The following is a 5,899-nucleotide window of genomic DNA, read 5'->3' on the forward strand; positions in this document are numbered from 1 at the left end:
TGGGTTCTACAAGTAGAAGAATTGCTATGAGGAGCGTGACTATCGAAGTTCCTGCTAACAACAGCCTCTTGAGGAAATCCGGTCAGGCGGATGTTTGGCTTGAGCCTTTAATAGGTCAAATTGAGAAAGAAAAAATGAATACCCATAACTGTCTGACTCTGATGAACGACATAGTTCATTCCACCTTGAAGGTATGTCCCTTCTTTGTGACGACCCAAAGGGTCATCACCTGTTTTCTCTTTCATCCCGTGCTTCTGAGGCCTTAAAAACATCATTTTTACTTGCCTCGATTTGCGTGCGTAGTCCAGGCACGTAGCCGGAAAGATTATATGTTAAATTCTGTGAAAAATTTCAAAATGTAGTTTTAAAATGATTAAAGTTGACTTCGGTCAACATTTTAGTAAACGGACCCGGACCCGTGATTTGACGGTCTCGGAGGGTCCGTAGAAAAATATGGGACTCGGGCATGTGCCCGGAGTCGAAATCCGAGGTCTAGAGCCCGAGAAAAGAATTTTTCGGTGAAATTATTTTTCTGAAGTTTTTAAGAAAAATAGAAATGAAAATTGATTAAAAGACTGTGGTATCGGGCTCGTATTTTGGTTCCGACGCCCGGTACAAGTCTTATATATGGTTTAAGCGCTTTCTGTGAAATTTGGTCGAAATCGGACGTCATTTGACGTATTTCGGACCTAAATATCTAAAATTTGAAGTTTATGAAGTTTGATGAAAAAGTGATGATTTTGAGGTTTGATTCCCCGTTTATGATGTTATTTTGGCGATTTGATCGCACGGTTAAGTTCGTAGGATGTTGTTGAGTTAGTGTGTGTGATTGGTTAGGAGCCCCGAGGGCTCGGGAGTATTTTCGGAGGTGTTCGGGGTGTTTTTAAACTTAGAATGATAGGAGATTTTTCTGCAATTTTTGCTCAGATAATTGCTTCTTCGCGTTCGCGTACCAGTGGGCTTTCCCTTCTTCGCGTTCGCGGACAAGTCCACGCGTTCGCGTACAAGCAAATCCCGGACCCAGCCCCATCCTTCTATGCGTTCGCGATGCTTTGACTCATCTACCCTTCGCGAACGCGGCCCCTTTTCCGCGAACGCGAAGGGCATTTTTGCCCAGTGATTTTTAAAGCTCAAAAATAGACCAGTGACAGGATTATTCCCAAATTTCACACGAGCTCTTCTTCTCCACAGCCCCTAGGTGACTTTTAGAGCGATTCTTCACCAAAGCTTCTTGGGTAAGTATTTTCTAACTCGTTTTCTTCATTTTCTATCATCATTTATCAAATTCTTAGACCTAAATCATGTAACTTAAGGTGTGAATCGGGGGGAAAGGGTAGAATTAGGGCTTTTCAATTTTCTTTAATTTAGACCTTGTTTTGGGGTCGAATTTAAAAACAAATTGTATATTCGGGCTCGTGGGGGAATGGGTGACATGGAATTGGTTCGAACCTCGGGTTTTGACCAAGCGGGCCCGGGGTCGATATTTGGAATTTTGGGTAGAAAGCTTAGAAATTCATATTTAGGCATTGGGTTTAGTTTTTTTAGCTATTATTAATATTGTAAAGTCATTATTTCATAGATTTGACTGAGTTGGAGCCGAATTCGAGGGGTAAAGCTATACTAGAGGCTTGAGTTGATTTTGGAGCATTTGAGGTAAGTGTTTGATCTAACTTTGGCTTGAGGGAATAGGATTAGAGTGTTGTTTGCTAAATGCTAAATGTTGAGTGCGGTGTATAGGGATGGTGACGAGTATCTATACACCGGTGTCTAGCATGACCGTCTGTCCTTGTATGTACTTATCCTGATATTGTTATGACTCTTCCATGTTAATGATGAATTCTATGCAATGTGAAGAGTATGAGGACTAATTATGAATTGTAAATTCTTTGGAGCGATGGCTCGAACGATAAAAAGACTATTGAGTAAGAAATGAAAGAAATAGAAAGAGATATGATTAATCCCTTGCCGGGATGGTTTGAGTATATTGATTATCTCCCTTGCCGGGATGGGAAAGTATTGTTGTTGCTCCCTTGCCGGGATTTAGCTGTTAATTGTGTAATTCCCTTGCCGGTACATTTCTTATTATTTGTTTATCCCCTCGCCCCGTTTGGTTGTGATTACTGTTTGGGTGAGGAAGAGTGATAATGCACGAAGGGTCATTCCGTGCCATGCTTTGATTATATTTGCACGAAGGGTCATTCCGTGCCATGCTTTGATTATATTTGCACGAAGGGTCATTCCGTGCCATGTTTTGATTATATTTGCACGAAGGGTCATTACGTGCCATGTTTTGATTATTTATGCACGAAGGGACATTCCGTGCTCTGATTTGATTATAATTGCACGAAGGATCATTCCGTGCCATGATATGAGAGTTATGTGAGGGAAAGCACGAAGGGTGATGCAGTGTACTTTATTGATTGCTTTTGGTGAGAATGAGAGTAAAAGCACGAAGGTTGATGCCGTGCAACTGTTGACTTTCCTGCTCTCATTAATTATTGTTATTGCCCTGTTGCTTACTTAAATTGTTGACTTTATATCCGGACTTTATTNGAGGTACGATTATAGATGAAGACTGCTTAACCCGTTTAAATTTCTATCAGAATAATTGTAACCCTGGGCCAGGAATTTTAGTTTATTCCATTTTGCCATGTGACTGTATATACTATGTAGTCCCCCAAGTGTTTGAGTGTTGAAGTATGAAGCCTCGAGCACTTGGTAGTCTCCTTCACCTGGTCCTTTTCCTGAAAAGGAAATACATACGGGACTCGGAGGTACGATTATAGATGAAGACTGCTTAACCCGTTTAAATTTCTATCAGAATAATTGTAACCCTGGGCCAGAAATTTTAGTTTATTCCATTTTGCCTTACAGGTCGTGACTCATCATTTAGTACGGGTTAGCGTTTTGCCTATCATCTAAAATCGTTAGTAAAATTTCAACAATTCAAAAAATAAAATTTAACATGGTGATACCTGACTGTGGGTTTTTCCTTAGAAGTAGTATCTCTTCAAATGAACAGCATTCTAATGTGAAGGAAGCACCTTCCCGTCCATTGTTTCCAATTCATATGCTCATTTTCCTACAATATCACGAACTCTGTAGGGTCCTTCCCAGGTTGGACTTAGTTTACCCGCGTTGGCTGTCTTTGCAGATTGAAAAACCTTTTTAAGCACGAAGTCCCCAATTTAGAAGAATCTCAGGCGTGCTTTCCTGTTGTAATACTGTTCAATCACTTGTTTTTGTGCTACCATTCTTATTAACGCAACTTCTCTCCTGCCTTCCAGTAGATCCAAATTGACCCGCATCTCTTCATCATTAGACTCTTGTGTTGCTTGTGAGAATCTTATGCTTGGTTCTCCTATTTCAACCGGGATCAATGCCTCAGCTCCATAAACTAAAGAGAAGGGTGTTTCACCTGTGCTTGTTTTTGTTGTTGTGCGATATGCCCATAAAACTCCGGGTAACACTTCAGGCCAATTACCCTTAGACTCCTCTAATTGTTTCTTTAAATTATTGAATATGACTTTGTTTGTTGATTCCGCTTGCCCATTACCCATTGGGTGATATGGTGTAGATGTAATCCTTTTAATTTGCCAACTCTCAAAAAATTCTGTGATTTGAGCTCCGATAAATTGAGGGCCATTGTCACATACGATTTCTTTTGGTACACCAAATCCGCATATCATATTTCGCCAAATAAAGTCCTTGACTTCCTTTTCTCGTACCTATTTGAAGGCTCATGCTTCTACCCATTTAGTAAAATAATCAATAAGAACGAGTAGAAATTTTACCTGACCTTTTGCTTGTGGTAATGGACCCACGATATCCATTCCCCATTTCATGAATGGCCATGGTGCGATAACCAGATGTAACAATTTCGCGGGTCTATGCATGTTGTTACCGTACCATTGACATTTATCACATTCGGCCACGAAACTTTCCACTTCTTCTTCCATTTTTGGCCAATAATAACCTGCCCTGATTAAAGTTCTTATCAATGATCTTCCTCCAGTGTGATTTCCACAATGCCCCTCATGTATTTTCCTCATTACATACTCCGTTTGAGACAGTCCGAGGCATTTAGCTAAGGGGCCACCGAACATTTTACGATAGAGGTTGTCTTGATTTAGACAGTAGCGAGCAGCCTTTTTGCGAAGTGCATGGGCTTTTTTCTTGTCATCAGGAACGGTTCCATACTGTAAAAAAGCAATAATCTCGTTTCTCCAATCCCAAGTTAAATTATTAAAATTTACCTCATTCTTGTCAGGGTCGAGAACTGAATGAAATAAATGGATAACTGAGGTATTTGCATTGCTTGCCACGTCAGACACAGATGCGAGATTAGCTAAAGCGTCTGCTTCAAGATTTTCATCCCTTGTTATTTGTGCAACTTTCCAAGTTTGAAATTGCCTTATTAGCTCCCGCACCTTTTCTAAATATTGCTGCATCCTTGCTTCCATGGCTGTATAAGTCCCCAGCATTTGATTAACCACGAGTTGCAAATTGCTCTTGATTATAATCTGATTTATGCCAAGTTCTCGTGCCAGTTCTAAACCTGCAATCACAGCCTCATACTCTGCCTCATTATTAGTTATTGAATGACATTTGATAGCTTATCGAATGGTTTCACCCGTAGGTGGTACCAAAACAATCCCTAAGCCTGCTCCTTTTACATTAGATGAACCATCAACGAATAAAGTCCAAGTTCCTGGGTGAGCTCCATTGAACACCTGTAATTCTTTTTGTGCTTCTAATTGCATGTCGTGGCTAAAATCAGCCACGAAATCAGCTAACACTTGTGATTTTATAGCAGTTCTAGGTTGGTACATGATTTCGTATTCGCTTAACTCTATTGCCCACTTAGCTAACCTACTTGATAATTCATGCTTATGCAATATATTACGTAAAGGATAGGCGATTACTACAGCAATAGGATGACACTGAAAGTAAGGCCTTAACTTCCTAGATGGCATGATTAATGCGAGTGCAAGCTTTTCTAATTGAGGATACCGTGTTTCCGCATCTAGCAAAGATTTACTAACATAATAAATAGGGGATTGTTTACCTTGTTCTTCCCGAACCAAAACCGCACTTACCGCAACTTCCGAAACAGCAAGGTAAATGAGCAGTCTTTCCCCAGCCTTTGGTTTTACTAGTAATGGTGGATTTGATAAGTACACTTTCAAATTCTTGAGTGCTTGCTGACACTCTTCGTTCCACTCAAAACGATCCTGCTTCTTAAGAGCTGAGAAGAATTGAAAACATTTCTCTAATGATTTAGAAATGAATCTTCCCAAGGCTGCAATCCTTCCTGTTAATCTTTGAACTTCTTTTTTGCTTGTAAGTATTTCAGGTATTGCCTCAATGGCCTTAATCTGTGTAGGATTCACCTCAATACCACGGTTAGAAACAAGAAAACCTAAAAATTTACCTGATGCCACACCAAATGCACATTTTTCAGGATTTAACTTCATGTTATATTTTCGCAAAACTTTAAAGGTTTCAGATAGATGCGATATATGATCTCCTGAACGCTGAGTTTTAACAAGCATATCATCTATATATACCTCCATAGTTTTTCCCAAATGCTCTTCAAATATTTTGGTAACTAACCTCTGATACGTTGCTCCTGCATTCTTCAGACCAAAGGGCATTACTTTATAACAGTAAGTCCCCTTGTCTGTTATGAAGGAAGTTTTTTCTTCATCTCCTGGATCCATTTTAATCTGATTATACCCTGAATATGCATCTAAAAAACTTAATATTTCATGACCTGCAGTTGCATCAATCAATTGATCTATGTGTGGCAGTGGAAAAGAATCTTTAGGGCAGGCTTTATTAAGATCTGTGTAATCTACACAAACCCGCCACTTACCGTCTTTTTTTGGAACTACAA

Source organism: Nicotiana attenuata, unplaced genomic scaffold (assembly GCF_001879085.1).
Source record: "Nicotiana attenuata strain UT unplaced genomic scaffold, NIATTr2, whole genome shotgun sequence".
NCBI lineage: Eukaryota > Viridiplantae > Streptophyta > Magnoliopsida > Solanales > Solanaceae > Nicotiana > Nicotiana attenuata.